The sequence below is a fragment of the Leiobunum rupestre genome, chromosome 4, assembly GCF_980474605.1.
Source record: "Leiobunum rupestre chromosome 4, qqLeiRupe1.1.hap1, whole genome shotgun sequence".
Lineage (NCBI taxonomy): Eukaryota > Metazoa > Arthropoda > Arachnida > Opiliones > Sclerosomatidae > Leiobunum > Leiobunum rupestre.
This window is the reverse complement of record NC_143387.1, coordinates 51293188-51312844: the sequence shown is the minus strand read 5'-3', so window position 1 is coordinate 51312844 and position 19657 is coordinate 51293188. Positions and strand designations below refer to the sequence as shown.

At 40.3% G+C, this 19657-nt stretch overlaps 1 protein-coding gene across 1 annotated transcript in view; it reads right to left on the bottom strand.

The window, feature by feature from the left end:
* The window catches only part of LOC149948166 (uncharacterized), a 150482-nt gene extending 131049 nt beyond the window's left edge, over positions 1 to 19433 (bottom strand). The window contains exons 1-2 of the mRNA XM_090173098.1: positions 19403 to 19433; positions 10563 to 10619 (exon numbers count right to left, since the gene is read on the bottom strand). The gene's annotated coding sequence lies outside the window, so the exon portion shown is untranslated. The remainder of the gene's footprint in view (positions 1 to 10562; positions 10620 to 19402) is intronic.
* Positions 19434 to 19657: the final 224 nt, after the last annotated feature.

Here is a 19657-nt window from a genome sequence, read left to right as displayed (position 1 = left end):
TCCAGCTGGCAGCTTCTTCTATTCCCCGCTAAGACGGGACGAAGAGGAGGGCACGCCAAATCGATCGCTCGCGACTCCCCGAAAGACCATTTCTCAGCGATGACGACCAACAAGGTGGCCGCGTCGCGAAGACACTCTGACACCCGCTGCAGAAATTTTACGTTCCAAATCGTTTGACGATCTAGGGATCCGACTTTTTCCAATTTGGACTTTATTAAATTTTCAAATCTATCGAATTCCCTTCGAAGTTGAATATCACCCAGCGCGCGAACACGGACGCGAAATGCATTAGTTTCGGGCGAGGGTTAAAAAAAGGGGTTAAGGCCGCCCAAAAATAAAGGGATCGCGAAAGAGGAACGGTCGCATCCATCGCCTAAAAAGGGGTGAGCTCGGGAAAGGAAGTTTTAAAATAACCTTCTCTTTTTCGGGGGCCACCATTCGATCTTCGCCTCTGTCAACCTTTATCTAAATCTGTCCGGAGCAGCCCCTCCCCGCTAGCCCGAACGCGGCGGTTGCCCTCTTCGGCAACCAGGGGGCGTAATGCTCGCTTACCTCCGAGAAATTGGGACTGGCTTTCTAGCGGGCCATATTACGTCTCTCTCGGATCGGAGCGCCGGCTCTGTCCGAATCATCTCCGGGTCGTCTTATATTCGCCCATGGACATTCGCCAGAGCAGGGTGACAGTGGCCGAGACCCCCCCCCCCCCGAAGAGCAATCAGCGATCATTTTTCCCTGCTATTCCGCGCAGCGAAAGTGACTCCTCCTTTTAGCGGAGCGAGAAGCTCCGGGACAGCACTACGGCCCCCGCCAGTTAATCACGCTATTATATCCATTTCTCAGAAAACGATCGGAGAATTTTCAATGGCGGAGATATATTATTTAAAGAAAATGTTTCACTGCGCGTAATGTATTCGACGTCGAAATTTATTCCCATAGTTTTCTCGTTCCAAAAATTACCTCAGTTAAAGAAATATATTTTTAAAATGAAATACCGAAAAGTAACGTTAGGCGGAAAATAAGAAACATTTTTGACCAATGCAATTTTTGAATAAAATTAATTGACGACAACCTGGTTTTCCGAAAGAAGCGCATTTATAGCTCATTGTTCATATAATGGCGTCAGTCGAAATTATATTATCATTTATAATATGAAGATTGTATTCGGGTACTTGTAAATATTTTGACGCCTCTGGTATCACCATCCCATATTTCTCTAGTTAGTATGCGAGGGTGGTGCCTGGTAGTATACGAGGGTGGGGTTAGGAAGTATGCGATTGTGGGGTTTGGAAGTATGCGAGGGTGGTGCCTGGTAGTATACGAGGGTAAGGTTTAAAAGTATATACGGGTGGTGTTTGGAAGTATGCGAAGCTGGTGTCTGGTAGTATACGAAGCTGGTATCTGGTAGTATACGAGGGTGGTGCCTGGTAGTATACGAGGGTGGGGTTTGGAAGTATGCGAGGGTGGTGTCTGGTAGTATGCAGGGGTAAGGTTTAAAAGTATACACGGGTGGTGCCTGGTAGTATACGAGGGTGGTTCCTGGTAGTATACGAGGGTGGTGTCAGGAAGTATGCGAGGGTGCTGCCGGGTAGTATACGAGGGTGGTGCTGGGTAGTATACGAGGGTGGTGCCTGGTAGTATACGAGGGTGGTGCCGGGTAGTATACGAGGGTGGTGCCTGGTAGTATACGAGGGTGGTGCCGGGTAGTATACGAGGGTGGTGCCTGGTAGTATACGAGGGTGGTGTCTGGTAGTATGCGAGGGAGCTGTCCCATATTCTAAAGGACCGAAATAAATTCTTGTTGAAGATGCCTGATGGTACATGTACTGTTGAAGGCTGCTAACAATATCAATGAGTTGAGTTTAGTGTTAAGAATCATCGGGTGAAATCAACGGTACGAATACTAAGAGGCGTTCTAAATAGTAGAAGTACTATTTCACGTCTCCAAAAGTACAAATAACTTTCCGTTTCTTCCAAAAGGAAATTATTCATCGCTAACATTTTCGGACCTTCTTCTTAATGCCATGGTATTTATTATTATTAAGCGCATTTAAAGCACGAATTATAATAAATTGCTATAAAGCATGAATATCCTAGTTTTATAAGTGCATTTTTCGCTTTCTTTGTCGTACTTTACATTCGCTGTACGAAACGATTGAGTAGAAAATAAATCATAAAAATATCCAGTTACGAAAATAAATAATTTCTGAAAGGTTTCGCGTATAGGTGATTTTATAGTGACTAGAATCGTGTTATATTTAATTCACCTAAGACAAACGATAAACAATTTAAAGATTTTTAAGAATTAATTAACTGTAAATCATTCGATTTCAGAAAAACCATCAGAAAACCCTACCAGTACGGATTCGTATCATAACGCAACATAAGTTTTTCTTTCCCAACATTTACCCTTGTCAATAAAATTTTGCCATTTTCCCAGCTCCAGATATCAAGTATATCGACAAAGGTGAGGACCTTTAAAGGGAGTATAACCTTAGGTCTAACGTCCGCCAGGAGAAAGGACCACAAGGCCACAGCGGCGTTTGAAAATCTCAGTAAATCTCCACTTCAGCCAATCACATTCTGGAATTTTGCCAGCGCTATTTCCGGAACTCGCCCGGGAAAAGAGTAAAATCCAAAGGCCGACGTGGTCCTTTAAATAATCCGGACTACGTCGTTAATTCGCGGTGTTTACAGCGTCGTTAATATTAATTGGACGTAATCAAAGTGGGGCAAGCCATCGTGTTAAATGGGAATCGCGGATTTCGGGAGTAATTATTTAAAATATCGAATTAGGCTTATTGTCGGGAATCATTTTAAAGGCGGCGCCGAGATATCGACGGACTCGATGCTAATCGCCAGCGAAGATTCCCGCGCGAACCCGCCATTCGTACTTCAAAGAGAGCCCGCTCGGGCCGAGGATCAACGACGGACTATCCGCGAACTAAGTGATCGGAAACTGCCATCCTCCGATAACCCTTATAAACGCGTATACGCCTGAGATTTTCGATCAATCTTTAAATCCGTGGCTCGCTGTTACGCGCGTGGAACAATAAGCCTTCGTAATTACAGTCGTGTGGCGTTTTTGCTACGCGTGTGTCGTTTTTGCTACAGCGTTTACCTTTCTTACGTACAAATCAGATCTAATTCATTAAAACTGAGACCCCGGGCGAAGCCCGGTACTAAAGCTTGTAATTTCTATAAAATATTACTCAAGGTTGTAAAAGATAGAAGTATTTAAAATTCACCGGGAATCACCGCTCTCTCCGTAGATGTAGATCTAGGCATACGCATGAACTTTACGCCCGCATTTTTCGAAAATAAAACGATAAAATATATCTTAAAAGCTTTTTTGGGTTTCCTTTAAATTCATTTATTATGGAAAAATGTTTATCAAATATTTTTTTTTAAAACAGTTTTTAATTTACTTTAAATCGTCGCTACATTTACATTAGCGTCAACGGGAATTGTAGTTCATTTTTAAGTTACGCGCGAGCTCGCCTCTAGAGGCGCTGCGCGTCAATCACTCGTACTCTATAGAGCCCCATGTTTACGGGATTGTCCAGGCGAGAAGAAAATTAACGTACGACGATAGGGCAATAATGACATCTTTTCAAAATTTTTACATATAAAATATTATCTTACTTGGTAGAGCAGCCACGCCCGGGTTGATAAATGACACACATAACGCGTCTAAATCTCCAATTTGAAAAATAAATACCTTCAGAAACACAACTCTTATTTCTAATCCCTTGTCGTCAACCCTTATTAACAACATCCTGTGTCCTCAACCCTAATTAATAACCACACCCCGTGTCCTCAACCCTAATTAACCACATCCCGTTTCCTCAGTCCTAGGTAATAACATCCCGTGTCCTGAACACTTAACTAGCACCATCCCGTGTCCTAAACACTTAACTAGCACCATCCCGTGTCCTAAACACTTATCTAGCACCATCCCATGTCCTCAACCCTAACTAGCACCATCCCATGTCCTCAACCGTAACTAGCACCATCCCATGTCCTCAACCCTAACTAGCACCATCCCATGTCCTCAACCATAACTAGCACCATCCCATGTCCTCAACCCTAACTAGCACCATCCCATGTCCTCAACCCTAACTAGCACCATCCCATGTCCTCAACCCTAACTAGCACCATCCCATGTCCTCAACCATAACTAGCACCATCCCATGTCCTCAACCGTAACTAGCACCATCCCATGTCCTCAACCATAACTAGCACCATCCCATGTCCTCATCCATAACTAGCACCATCCCATGTCCTCAACCGTAACTAGCACCATCCCATGTCCTCAACCCTAACTAGCACCATCCCGTGTCCTAAACACTTATCTAGCACCATCCCATGTCCTCAACCCTAACTAGCACCATCCCATGTCCTCAACCGTAACTAGCACCATCCCATGTCCTCAACCCTAACTAGCACTATCCCATGTCCTCAACCATAACTAGCACCATCCCATGTCCTCAACCCTAACTAGCACCATCCCATGTCCTCAACCCTAACTAGCACCATCCCATGTCCTCAACCCTAACTAGCACCATCCCATGTCCTCAACCATAACTAGCACCATCCCATGTCCTCAACCGTAACTAGCACCATCCCATGTCCTCAACCATAACTAGCACCATCCCATGTCCTCATCCATAACTAGCACCATCCCATGTCCTCAACCGTAACTAGCACCATCCCGCCGCTCCCGCGTCTTCAACGCGAACTCCCGTAATACCATGCGTTCGGGATAAAGAATGCGGTAAGCTTCTGGAGGATGGCCACCTATCTCCAAAGAGTGGTTGTTATACTTACGCCACTGGTGTAATTAAAAACATTCGTCTGCTATAACAAGAATTAACAGTAGGTCGAATTTAAAATATATTTTTATCAATGTGTTTCGAACCGCCTTTTTTAACTGCACTTTGGACTGCTACAGAACTTTCCTTTTGTTATTTCAGTGAGATTTGACGGCTCTAAGTGCAGGAATCCATACCTCTACTTGGAATGATTATCGTGGCAGATTTTCATCTCGATGTGGCTGACGGTTTTTTTGACGTCACTATATTAACTTAACAAACAACAACGTGAAAGGGGAGCGCGCGCAGAGGGGATTTTTTCTCTCGTAGGCGGGGCCAAAGCCGTCAGAGTGATCTTACCATACGCGATACGGCGGGATAAGCATTCCAAGTAGAGGCATGGATTCCGCCACGTGTCATTGATGTAATATCCCAATCATGTAATTTATTGGGTTCTTAAACGTAAAACAATAACTAACAGCAATATGGATAAAAAACTAAAAGAATTTTTTTCGTAAAGTTGCGAATATCAAATTTTTATAATATACTCTAAGTAGTCAGAAAACTAAACAAGTTTAATTAGCAAAGCATTTGTGGATAAATTATAAAACATTAAATTCCTTCCGATGTTCACGAAATTTGAATAATTGGGTGTACTTCCTTAATTTTTAGTGTCCCAACTGCATGTAGCTGTTATATAAATATTTAAAATAATAAAAATCGACGGCTTCTTACTGTATCTCGTAATAAATAAATTTTAAAAACCACTTTAGTTACGTAATAAATATGATTTCATTATATTTAATTCAATCATTGTTAATTATTTCGTAACTAAAGTGGTTTTTAATTTTTATTTATTAAGATTTAAAATGTTGTATGCTTAAATGAATACCAACAATTATTCGTGTGAGCACAGTTTTTGTAGTGTAATCGTTGCCCATTTCTGCCAGTAAGGGGGGGGGGGCAATCTGGTACGAACACAGGCTCTCTTTCTCTCAGTGTAGACGGAGAATATCTTCTGGGAATCACGAAAACTTGAATACCACGATTCTACGAAATGGATCAAACTTAAGTGCTTTTAGGTAAATCCTGGATACGCCGTTGACTCCGTTCTTATCAGCGGAACAAAAGAAGAAGAATTCTTTTAAAAACAGAGGATTTACGAACTGGTGCACTTGAAACATATCCGAAAAAGCTGGCTATTTATTATTGAAAAATACTTGGAAGAAAACAGTGCTGCCCGCAAAAGTTCTAATAAGGAAGTTTAGGCGATAGCATAAATTGCAAGGTAAACTGGGTAAAATTTCTTTCGGGAAACATTTGTGCGCCATCAAACGGTATAAACTTTTAAAATAGTCACGTGGTTATAAAATTGCTTTAAAGTTTACCGTTGAACAGCTTCATTAAATAAATCTTTAAAAGTTTAGCTTTTAAAGAAAGTCATACTTAAAATTTTGTGGCAAGTCATGTTTTTAAATATTTATACATTTTTAGTTGAAAAAAAGATTAACTGGTTAAACTTAATTTAATGACGACTTGGACATAATAATACTTAAGTCTCTATCTATAATTGTAAAAAAATTAAAGATTATGACTGAAACACGTTTTTAACCTAGGCTTAGTGACGAAGCCCCTATGTTTTGATCACGGCCAGGGAGCGGGAAACATTATTCTCGACCGAAACGAGTCCAGGTGGCGTAACGGCGCTAGCTTCTCCGAGGTAGCGCCTCTGATCTAGCGTCTGCTACAGACAAATAACGTTTTTTTTAAATAAATTTATAAGCAAACGATGCAAAAATTATATTCAAATGCAAGTATAATTATTTATAAAGTCAAATTTACCAAAAACGATGACTAAAAGCTAATAGCGTCTGCTTTAGCCACTACCATAAGTATATAATATTTTACATAAGTGTGACACTTCCTAATCTTCACATGCAAAAGTTTTACTTAGAGCTATTCACAAGACCGACTGCATTACGGGCTTCGTCGCAGTTTTGCTTCCGCTTGCTAACGCGTTACACGTAGCCTTTGACAGCGCCTCGCTAGGAGGAGATTTTCTTCTTGTGATGACGTCAATCCGTTACTAGTAAAATATTCCCCAAAATGACAAACTTATTTAACAATATTATAGACTTATGTCGCTACCTATCTAGGTTTCAATGGCGAACCAAAGGGGCCGTAGCGATAGTTTTCGGTCGCGAATTGAGTTTGAGGAGAAACTGATGTTCAACGCAGACTTTATAGATAATTTGTGGCGCTTTCGACTGGGGGCTACCATTTTTATTTTTTCCCCGTTACGACCTCCCCAAAGTCACCTATAGTTCAGATATTCGGATTTATCGGTGTCAATAGGCAAGTTGCGTAGACTAAAGCATCGTTCACAGGTTCTCTCAATTTCATTGCGCAAAACTGGCATTCAAACCGACTTAAGCTCTAGTGTGATCGTGGTTTAAGTGACAAAATAAATTATTGGTTTTCGCTTCTTAACGGTTTTTTGCGCTTAAATTTTGTCTCGTGTTTTTGTCTGAAGTTTTGATATTATTCGTAGTTACAAGCTTTTATCAAGGAGGATAGGAAGGGAGGCGAAGTAGGAGGGATGAACGCGCCAGCATCCTTGTAAGAAGTTTAGCACGAGCTCGGCGGGAAAATTTCGGGAAAACGGCGGGTACACGTAGCGTAGCGGCCGCAATCTTGCCGCCATTTTTCCCGCCGAGCACGCGCTAAGCTTCTTACAAGGATGCCGGCGCGTTCATCCCTCCTACTTCACCTCCCTTCCTATCCTCCTTGCTTTTATTTTATTTTTTTATTAGTTTGGTGACGTCATTGATAAAGAAAGCGAACATCCATAATGCATTTCGCGAACTCGTCTGGGGGCGCTAATCTTAAATCATAATTTTAAAATAAATCTATATCATAATCGTAATCAGTTGCTACAACGACTGAGCTACTGTCAAAGTTGTACGCATTTGTTTCCAAAGTGTTGGCAGCACGTTCACCAGGGGGCGGGGCGAGACAGTTGGAGATGATTTTATTTCAATTAAAACAGAAAGGAAAAATCGCCTTTCAAATAGAGCCACGTAGCGGTCAATACGAGAAGTTTATTGACGATTTGTCATTTTAAAACACAAAGCGTTTGTTTAACGTTCGAAAATCCGGTAACAAATCGAGCTTCTCTCCGCGGTCGCTAGGTGGTTCTACGTTAACTGAAAACGCTAATTAAATATTTGTTAAGCAAGGCCATTTGAGAAAACTGTTCGCGACATTTGGAATAGGCTACACACCCCTTTAAGATACCCCGAACGGCCAAAAAAAGGGGGGAAGGAACCAGGAAGCGATCGCTGTAATATCATTTTCGAGACAAACGGCTTAAAAGCGAAGACGGCCGAGAGTTTGGCTAGCATCGCCATCTTTCGGTGATGCCAGCTTGACGGCAGTTGGAAAAGCCTCTTGCGAGGGTCAAGTTCGCAGCGTCGAAACAAGCGGGATCGGCCTTCATTAAGAGCCGAAAAGCGACGCGAGTTAAGCTCGTTAATCACATCGACCAGAAGCCCCCCGCCCCGTCGCCACCCGCCGTCCAGTCAAACAGATTCTGTCAAGCGCCTCAAAGCGCCATCGCCTAATGCGTTTTTATTCCGTTTCAAAGCGCAAACTTCGCCAAGACGGAGAAATTCTCAACAAAAAAACGTCGGTTTCCTATATTGGGGTCCCCTTGATGAATTGCGCTGAGCTCCTCGGCCACTCAAAGCGAACGGATTTTTCAAAAACTAATTATAACTTGAGGTTGTGAATTAAATACGAGTGAGGAACTTTAATTCTACGCTCTTTAATTATTTATGTCGAGTGAAAGACAATTTACGGCGCCCGACTCGGAAGCGGAAAGCTTTCAGCCCCTTCTCGGTGGCCGAACTATATCGTAAACAAATAATTTCATTGATTTCCTACAATTTGTAAATAAAACTAAACATTTTTACATATTATTTCCGATTTTGTGGCCTATTCCAAAGTGTTATTTAACGGGAGGTAAATAACGTTATGCTATAAAATGGGTAAAGTGGTAAATAGTGTTGTAACTTGACTAAGTCGTAAAATTTTCCGTAAAATGACCGAGGCCCTTTTCCGGAAAATTTTCCGTATTTTTCCGAAAAAAATAAAGAAAAGTTTTCATTGCATGATTACTCTAATATTGTTTGCAAATTTTTCCTTTTTTTTTCGAATCTAAAAGTAAAACTAAATCTCTAGACTAGCTTAAACTGATTAACAATGTAACACTATTAATGTTTTGTAGTATGTTTACTGTTCTTAGAAGTTAGACGTTTTAAATCGATAAAAGATAAAAAAATTAAAAACCCTTAAAAATTAATTTATGTTCCAATTTTATTTTTCCGAAAAATTAACGACACTAGTAAATAATGGTAAGTAATATATTTCCCGGAATTATTTACAATATTTAAAACTGAAACATACATTTGTAAAGATAAAACATTGCGCGTAGGCCTTGGCCAGACTTTTGCTATCAGACAACGACCTAAAACCACCTGAAAGATCATTTCAACAAATATTTATATCACAGCAGTCTCACTCCTCCGAATATATAAAATAAATAAAATATTATAAAATGTACTGCAATGTAATGTAAATCAATCGCGAGGGAGGTAAAAAGAGAACGTCAAATTTCCAGAAAAGGAAAATTTGAGGGCGCCATCTACGTTCAGAAGACTATATTAAAACTAGTATTAAGAATTCAGAAGGAAGCTTGAGAAGGTAGCGGATTTCACGTCGAGTTTTGTCGGATAATTAAACTGTCCCAGCTGGTCATCTAATACTCTCTCTCTCTATCTCTCTCTCTGTTCCCTAAGCCTCGGCGGCCCTTAATTAGAAGGTAGGCTACATTTTTACGCAACGACGAAAAAAGAAAGTTGTCGGCCTAAACTCGTTTATTAAAGAAAAGCGGAACCCCTTCGACTAACTTTCCTCGCCGTGACGTCATTCGCGCATCTTTGAGCCGCGGACAAGCGCTACCTGACGGCTTACTCATATTACTCATAAACAAGTATATCAACTATAAAAAGTGGCCCAGAAACTAATTTTTCATTTTCACGGTACGTCACTTCATACTAACCGTGTTATTTCATTAGGGAAAATAAATGAAAATGGCTTCTGATGTATCTATGTAGTTCTATAAAAAAAATTTGTTAGTAATTTAAGAAAAATCTTCTACAGCCAGCCAGCCAATGTAGGTAAGACTAGTAATTACGTTTAACATTCAGAAACGCGTTAATCTAGGCTTTAGTGAAATCTACCCGGTGATAGAAATATTGGGACAAGTAAGCCGTGGATAGATATCTTTTGGTTTCCTACTAAATGTGGTTTTTTAATTTATCCGTTGAGTAAAAATTTTCTCAAACTTTATCTTTTTTTCAATTTCAACAAAAAGAAACTAAATGCTAAAAACTGCGCAAAAAATGGTGAAGTTACCCTTTTATGGAATCCATTATTTTCCTAGATCTATTGGATATGATCAACCAATCAAGTATATTTCAACCAAATCGGCTAAGATTATTTTATTTGTAGATAAGGAAATCCACCATTTTGCAAGATGGCGTCCGATTTCAACCAAAAACGTATGCCTTATATGCTAGGTCTGACCAATCAACACGAATATGTTAAGACAAATTGGTTAACAATTAAGGCAATTATCATTTACATTACTAATGGACTAGTAATTGAATGGTCCAAATATAAACTCACGGAAAATGGTGTCCGCCGAAAGGTACCGTTTCGATTCACCTCCTTTGGACAACCAATCTGCAATTTAAAGTTCAAATTAATTCACAAAAGAAATTTATCCAAAACCAGCCCGAATTTCTGTTAAAATGTGCGGAAATTGCTTTTACCCGAATTCTATAACTCTCAACAGAAAAGTCTCTATCTAGACTATATAACTTCGAAGGCCCAAGGCAGTTTCCAATGGCCCCGAACCAATGGCGGATTAGCAAATAGGGGCCCTAACAGTAGCGTATGGTCGTACGTACAAATATTTTTATTTTTTTACTTTTTTTACAATGGCGTGCCCCCCCAAAACAAAATCCTGGCTACGCCACTGGGACCGCCCCTAAGGCCTCGTGGTCTCAAACATTAACAAAATTGCACCTAGGCTTCCAAAGAAACATAAAACTCTTAAAATTTAACGAGTGTATTTCTCAGCAAACGATGTAAAATCTAAAAATTTAACTTTCTGGGGATAATTACTTTTTTTTAAAACCATATTCCCCCCTATGGAATAGCTTTACTATGACACCATAGGATGTATTTATCCCCACACTATTTTTTCTTAAAGAGTAAGTTGAAAATAGATTTTAGGAAAAGAAACCGAACTACTTAATATTTTCTCGTTCATTTGATGATGGGTTTTCCGAAAATATTAAAATTAAATTTACGAGTGCTGTGGCTTTTATTCTGAACAATAATTTGATCGCGCCTAGTTTGTGACGTCATGAACTATGGTTCTGCCTGAATTTTCCCCACTGCATCTGGTAGATTATATCGTCCCCGCTATCCTACCAAGATGATTCTTCTAATATCCTTGCTAGCTAATATGGCGATGCCAATTTAGCTCGCGCTCTAAAGGATAAGCGTGAGCGCGTGTTTTTAAAACCGTGCAAGCACGCAAGTACCAAATTCAGTAGTAGAATTCCATAATTCTAAAGGAGATTTTTCGGATTTGATCACGGAATCAGTAGCATCTACATTTTGGGGATAGCGGCCAATGAGAAATAACGTGTAGTCAATGACGTCAATCACCACGCTAAAATTAAAATTCTTCTGGCGTTCTACTAATTATTTCTCATTAAGTACGAAGCTGAAAGCAACGAAACTTTATATTTGTTTACTTTAAACGCTTCGTTTAATATCAAAATTGCGTAATGGTTGCGAAACTAAGTAGTAAAATTTCCTTTGAAGGACTAAAAGGGAACGGCTACGCGAGGCGAAAGAAAAGTGTTTCGATAACGTACTTTTAACGGGACGTTACAATGGCGCGCCTAATACCTCTATTCCCCGTATAAGTGGAGTGCGCTGATACTGCGCCACCTTCCCCGTATTTGCCACCTTGGAAGCTCTCCTTTACGGCACGGTGGAGCCACTTTAGGCTAAAAAACAGCCGAGTTTCCCCAGAAGTGCCATTGGCGGCGGCCATTTTTCATTTCGACACTGGAATATACCGCGCCGAGAAGACCGCGACTGTGGCACCACCTCCCGAGCGAGTGCCGAACCACTTCACTTAAAACGTGAAATATATTTGGTTTTTCTTTTCACTACTTTTTCTTTTTGCACTTTAGAAAACATTTCCCCGGAAATTTGTGACCAGATGGGGGAATTACCGTCAGCTTTCTTTAAGCCTACCGTTATTTCTAGGTTCCGGTACTTAGCCCCCGAAAGTGCGTGCCTCGTTGCCGCCATTTTTATTATTTTCTTTATCAAAGTTGAATGGCGCCATCTCGTGACGCGATGAATAAGATTTTTAACGGCGGGGCCCGAAGGTAACGCCTCCTATATAAATGTATAAAATCTAGTAGTAACGTGCGGCCAGAAACGCAATTAAGGCCCGTTTTATTGTAAATATAAGTAACGAACGCTTAACGCTTAAACTACCGCGTCCTGGCTGCGATCAAAATTCAAAGTTAACAAAAACTAGAAGCCTATAGGCTTCGTGCGTAGTTTAAATTTTGGTCATAAGTATCGCCGCCTACCGACCGAGTTTTAAATTAAATATATGAAAGCTGTCTGCTGGTTCAAAATTGTCTCTGCATAACGGCCGAAAGTTCTACCGGAAAACCAAGAAATTCAAAAGGTGTCTGCTATTTCTTCACATATTTAGTTTACGGATGTTAAAGGCCTAGGTTTTCTTCCGCCTGTTTTCCTTTAAGTTTACTTCCCGCCACGCAAATATAATGGTGGTAGGCCAACCGCAGAACACGTTGGCCTACCACCAGGATATTTGCGCGGTAGGAAGTGAACCTAAAGGAAAACAGACAGAAGAAAACCTAGGCCTTTAAGGTAGATGGCGCTATATTTCCTAAGCTGAAGCCTATATACTATATTTCTTAGGTGAGAGGCAGTAGCGGCGCTAATTTTTTTTTCACAGGTGGGCTAATTATTTTGTGACCCCTAAGAATTTTGTGGCCCTTACAACTTTAGTGACCCCTTATAATTTTGTGGCTAGCCTTCCCACATGTCCCTTCCTCCCTTCCTCTATCTGTTTATGGTCTATTATCTTCTTCAGTAAACGAATTTATTTTGAAAGATTTTGTTTCCAGAAAAAGGGTTCTTTGCAATAAAACCAATTTCTCGAGAGAAACAATTCATAAATTCAAATATGTGGCCCTTTTAATATAAATATGTGGCCCCTCTCAGAAATGCAGGGGGGCTAAAGCCGACTTCAGCCCATCCTTAGTGCCACTACTGGTGTCGCAGTAGGATCCAAGAAATTTCCCATGGTCAAACCGCGGAAGCGTACACCGCATCACTGCTAAACAAATTACAGCGTGTATTACTCCGCCTGACGACGTAAAATGACAAAATTTTTAAAAATCGATGAACTAATCGCCAAATATTACATACTTCTGATAAAGCATTTTAATAAAAATTTACAAAATAAATAAAGGCGGTCATGGTACAATAGTGGCAGGGAGTGATTTGGACTTTAAGATGTAAAATATCGTGTGGCTTTTGAACTGAAGCCGACCGAGATAATAAAAGTCGACGTATCGGAAAGCAACACGCCACCATAAAAGAGGACGGTCAATTCCGCCTTGGATCATCTCCGCTCAGATTGAGAGTCAATGAAGGTGGCCAGAGGAAGGGTTCGTTGATGAGGCGAAAGAGGCGCGTACATCCGGCCAAAGAATGCCCATCGGCTGACTGACCAACGTCTCTAAAACGACCCCCTTTCGACCCGATAAAAAAGGCGCTTAATGCCAGATCATCCCAGCGCCGACGACCGCCGCGGTTGCATTATTACGAGATTTCTTAAAACTCGTTCAAAGGGCCAAAAAAAAACCATCCCGGGAATCATTAAAGACAAAGATGGGCTCCACGTACTTTCGGTGTCCGCCCACGGCTCTCTTTTCGCGCGCGTGGAAATTCATCTTTTGTTCAACGACCTCTCGTTTCAAGGTCCTTCAAGTAATTGATCCTTCGGCCGCCGAGCTTGGCCGGTTTATACCGCGTAGTATCCAGGCTAATTTGTTTTAGAATTTTAATGCACGCTTTGTTGCGCTATAAGCGCTCCCTTCCTTCGTGATATTTCAATGTTTCGTTTGCGGAAATCAAACAATGGTATGTTTAAACCACGATACAATTTGCGGATAAAAGTGTCAGGGTGAAATATCAAGGGCCTTGCCCTTCTCCCCTTGAAATTTCAGTTAGAAGGTTCCTGGATGACATCATTTGTCCTGAAAAGTGTACTAACAAGGAGAGTACCCGAGGTGTTTATTGCCGATTTTGTTCAAAGTCGGGCGTAATGCAGACCTATATGATATATGAAATTTCCCAAAAGGAGACGTTGCACTACCTTTTCAATTTCCCATGGCAAACGAAAATGGTTTTTACCACTTACAATAAGATTTTTTCCTTATTTTACCCCAAAAATGTTACAATTTACCCAAACTTGATGAAATTTATCTAAATGTGGTCCAAATTAAAAAACAATTTCGTAGGTGAAACCGAGAAATGGAGATTTTTTTGTTTGAAGTGGTCCAAAATATTTTCGGTTACCATGGCAAAACAAATGGGTAGTGTAACGTCTCCTTTTGGGGAATTTCATATCTCATATAGGTCTACATCACGCCCGACTTTGAACAAAATCAGCCATAAACACCTCGGGTACTCTCCTTCTAAGTTATACTCCCCCCTTGAAAATTTAAAATTAAAATGAAACCCAATTATTTGGTCTAGGAATATGAAAATTCGGTACCCTGGAATAGAAAAGTGTATTCCCCCACTACGAGCTCCCCTCTCTCTCTACGGCAACGCCGCGCGAGCCAGAATCGCGGACATACGAGTTTAGCGCCACCTTTTCTACATGTTTTTAAAAAATTCGTCTGCTAGTTGTCGAATATTAAAATTCATTGTCTATTCCTACTAAAAACACGGGACTAGAAATACGCGAATAGAAAAACTAGCAGACGTAAAGCCGATTAAAAGTGTAAAGGTTCTACGATAGATGGCGATACTTGTTATGTCCGTGAATTTTTTACTGCCCCGCCTAAAACGGGAGACAACCACTCCAGGTTAGCTTGAATCCTCCTAGTTTTGGTCGTAAAAATTCATTGGCATTTTAGAAATTATAATTTATCCTTTGATAACCATGTTGAGTTTCTTCAGCTTAAAAACGGCAATTCCCGGGCTACAGATCTATTTTTAGCCTTTAAAAGCACCGCATTTCCAACACTTTTACGAGCGCCTAGTATCTTTCCCCAAAATACCATCCTCGACAAATAGCGGAGTCAAGACTCACAGTTTCGTGACAGCACCTGATTTTGGCTTTCGGGGGCGAAATTTAAAGAGTTCAGTGCCAGACTACAACATTCGAGGGGTTCGACATTTGAAAATTTTGTGTACGGGATTTTGAATCTCATAGTAATATCAGAAACTGATTTTGAGATTTCAGAGCGCAACTTTCGTGTTGATTCTGGGTTTTCTGGGCAGATTTTGAAATTTTGGAATCGATTGAATCTCAAAAGGATTTCATAAATCAGAAATTGATTTTGAGATTTCAGCGCACGATTGTCGTCGTGTTGATTTCTGGGTTTTCTGGGCAGATTTTGAGATTTTGGAAGCGATTGAATCTCAAAATGATTTCAGAAATCAGAAACTGATTTTGAGATTTCAGAGCACGGTTGTCGTGTTGATTCTGGGTTTTCTGGGCTGATTTTGAGATTTTGGAATCGATTGAATCTCAAAAGGATTTCATAAATCCGAAACTGATTTTGAGATTTCAGAGCACGGTTGTCGTGTTGATTCTGGGTTTTCTGGTCTGATTTTGAGATTTTGGAAACGATTGAATCTCAAAGTTATTTCAGTAATCAGAAACTGATTTTGAGATTTCAGAGCACGGTTGTCGTGTTGATTCTGGGTTTTCTGGGCTGATTTTGAGATTTTGGAATCGATTGAATCTCAAAAGGATTTCATAAATCCGAAACTGATTTTGAGATTTCAGAGCACGGTTGTCGTGTTGATTCTGGGTTTTCTGGGCTGATTTTGAGATTTTGGAATCGATTGAATCTCAAAAGGATTTCATAAATCCGAAACTGATTTTGAGATTTCAGAGCACGGTTGTCGTGTTGATTCTGGGTTTTCTGGGCTGATTTTGAGATTTTGGAAGCGATTGAATCTCAAAGTTATTTCAGTAATCAGAAACTGATTTTGAGATTTCAGAGCACGGTTGTCGTGTTGATTCTGGGTTTTCTGGGCAGATTTTGAGATTTTGGAAGCGATTGAATCTCAAAGTGATTACAGAAATCCGAAACTGATTTTGAGATTTCAGAGCACGATTAATATCGTGTTGATTTCTGGGTTTTCTGGGCTGATTTTCGGATTTTCAAAATAATTTTTCGATTGAGTGTACGGGATTTGTACGAATGTCGGCCCCTCGCTAGCATCACTAGCTCTTCGTAGCTACGTACGAAGGGGAAAATGATGAAATACGCGAAAGTTATCCGAGGAAAACCACAGCATCTATCGACGGTAGCCTCGTGGAGATGGGGTGATAAACGCCTAATATAAATTTACGCCAATTCGTCTTCCGTAGTCATAATGGCAATTTAAAAAAATCGCGTGAATAATAATTTTCGGGTGGATCAACTAGCGGCAAAGGCGGGCTATCCGAGGCTTAAGGTAATTGGCCTACTCTCTAAATAGGGTTTCCAGTTTGGAGCAATCTACATAGAACACTGGGATTGAGGCGCTCATTTAGAGGCGAATGGTGCTTCGAAAGAGCGTTGAGGGGAGCGCGGAGCCCAATCGACATAATTCGAGCGCGCCGCGCCTCATAGAGCGGAGCCTAATCACTCTTATCGGCAGAGCAACACCCCGACTAGATTGGAAATAATGCCTCCGACGCGAGCGCCCCATTGATGCTAAGCCGGACAGCCTAAATAGCCTTCCCTGCAATACTCGTATCTGCGTTTTCGCGTTTCACAATCGCCGACGACTCCCAATTTCACCGAAATAACATATTGGATTTTCGACGGATTATTTTGGCTTCGCTGCCACAGCCTTCGCGACTCGAGAATCGGCTCGATTATCCGGAATCTCGCCTAATAGATTCAACGTTACTTCTCCTCCCAAAAATAACGAAACAATATTTCGGATTTTAACGGCGTATTAATGAAATTCAAATAAAGTCTTAGCCCATTTTGAAGACGCTTTAAAAGATCTATTCTACATCACCTAAAATATGAAAACTTTCTCGATAATTCAACGCCTCCACTTTCCACACACACGCAAACACAGAGAGGAAGATTTAATTAAACCCGGAGAAAATTTAAATCCAAATACGGCGACGACTAAGCGATTTCCCAGAAGCTAACCATTAATAAATATAGAGAAACAATTAAAACAATGGTGGAAAGGGCGTCGCCTGCCCCCCGCGGGCTTTCCTCTACTCCACGCCACTCTATAGTTCCAGTTAATTGTACGACTCCGCATCGGCCCCGCATCGGCTGATTGATGGAGCAGACACAATATCGAAGAAGGCGGACCGGCCATGAATAACGAGTGAGGAGGCGATGTTCAAACATAGGACGACACCGCGACTAACAATATTTATCGAACGACGAATATTTCGGGCCAATCACAGTATACGCCATTTCAATCTTTTACGCCACTCTGCTAACGGACGAGAAATACGACTACAACCTCGCCTATTAGCTCGACTCGAATCGCGGAGGCTCTAAAAGTTTCGCCTCAAAATTGTATAGAGCGATTTCGAAGGCCTACTTAATGGCTTGGACTAAAAATGGACCCGTATGTTAAATGATACGATTATCTTAGAGAAAATATGATTGATTTTGGTGGGATTTGACTATTATCAACATTTTTGTTTCTTAAGGAACTTAAAGACAAAGATTAGCGCGAAGATTTTAAAAACGTTCCTTATTAGGCTCTGAAAAAAAATTTAACCTCTTATGATACAAAGTTGAAAACTTAAGCCGGGGTTATCAAATTGGATTATGCTGAAGCCCTGAACGTAATTGCCGCTTAACACTTTACAGCCAAAACAACTATCATTTAAAAATTTGTCGAGGATTATCTGACAAGAATATAAAACCCAGTTCTCTAGGGTATTATTTGGAAGAAAAACGGTTTAGCGTAGACTTTATCGAATCGATTTTTACCCTAGTAAGAAAACTCGGAAAAAGAAATACAGCTCATAATTTACATAAACTTCGTAAAATTAACCAAATTTACCAACGGCTATTTCATTGATTCGTTATTACATATATAGAATTTTTTTAAGAATATTTATACGAGTGGTGGGCGGCTGACTTGGAATTAGTTTATATAGAAATGAAATATTAGATTAAACTCTTTTAAGATTTCGCCTTCCTCATCATCCTATCCAGTGCTGGAAAGATGTCGAGTTAAAAGGGGGGGGGGGGGTCGGCAGTTCGCGGAAGAGAGGCGGGGGGGGGGGGGTGGACTTTGTAAGGATCGGCAGAGAGTCTTCCCTGCTGAGGAGCGTGTGTCTTGCTCAGCCACTTAACGGGAAATTCGAGAGGTTGAATATATTTTCCAGAATCTTAATGATTTAAAAGCGCTCTAAGATTTGGACCTTTTTCTATTTTCAGTTTCAAAGTGTATTTATGAATAGTTTTTACGCTTAAATGGCTCCATCGACATGGCATATTTTTCAGAATTCTAATCAAACATCGGGTCCTTTTTTTTCTCTCCCGTAACTCGATCTTGTTTTATTTATCTTCAGATAGACCCTAGAATGTGACAGTTCTCTTTCACTGATTATCACTGATTAATTTTTTTAAAAGTTGTTCTATTAAGGATTTAACGAAACTCAATGAGTTCCTTTCACGATGAAATTTTATTTTGTAGTTATTTAACGAAAGTGATTTCGCATAAGCGACGATATTCAATTTAAAGTGGTAAAAGATAATTAATTTAATTATTATTTAATTATCTTTTTGATTCGTGGTTTGGATTATCTAGCAAGTAAAAATGATCTTCAATTCTATTTGGTCATAACCGACAAGAAATTATAATTTTTTTCATTTATATTTGAAAAGATGGAATGGTTAAGTAATATCAAGCTATTTTACTCTTTATATAATAAATGGTGGATCAATATTTATATACATAAAATTTGTTTAAAAATTGATCGCGATTGCGTGATAAACCCTAATTAAATAGATTAGAGACTGTTGGGTAAATTATAATTGCTTTTTTGGGTCCTTATATTACGTCTGCTTTCATCTAAAATGTTTCCCACTATTCAAATAACCTCCAAACTTAAATATCAACTATTAAAACCACGATGAAAAACCTAGCAAAAGAAAATAAAATAGAAATCTTACCCGAAAACGGAGACGACTTGTCCACAAATACACAAAAAAAGGTAATTAATTTTTGCGTCCGACTTTCAATAAACGCGTTACCGCGCGAAATACCTTATTAGGAACAGGGTTCGGTCCTTATTGGCGAACAGAGTCCAGAAATCGCGAGCCTCAATGTCCGAAAAAATGGGCAATCGCCGTAGTCCTCGAAGGGCGGACGCAGGGACTGGACCGGGTCCGCGCGATTGTGCAAATTTGGAAGAGAACGTCCGACTG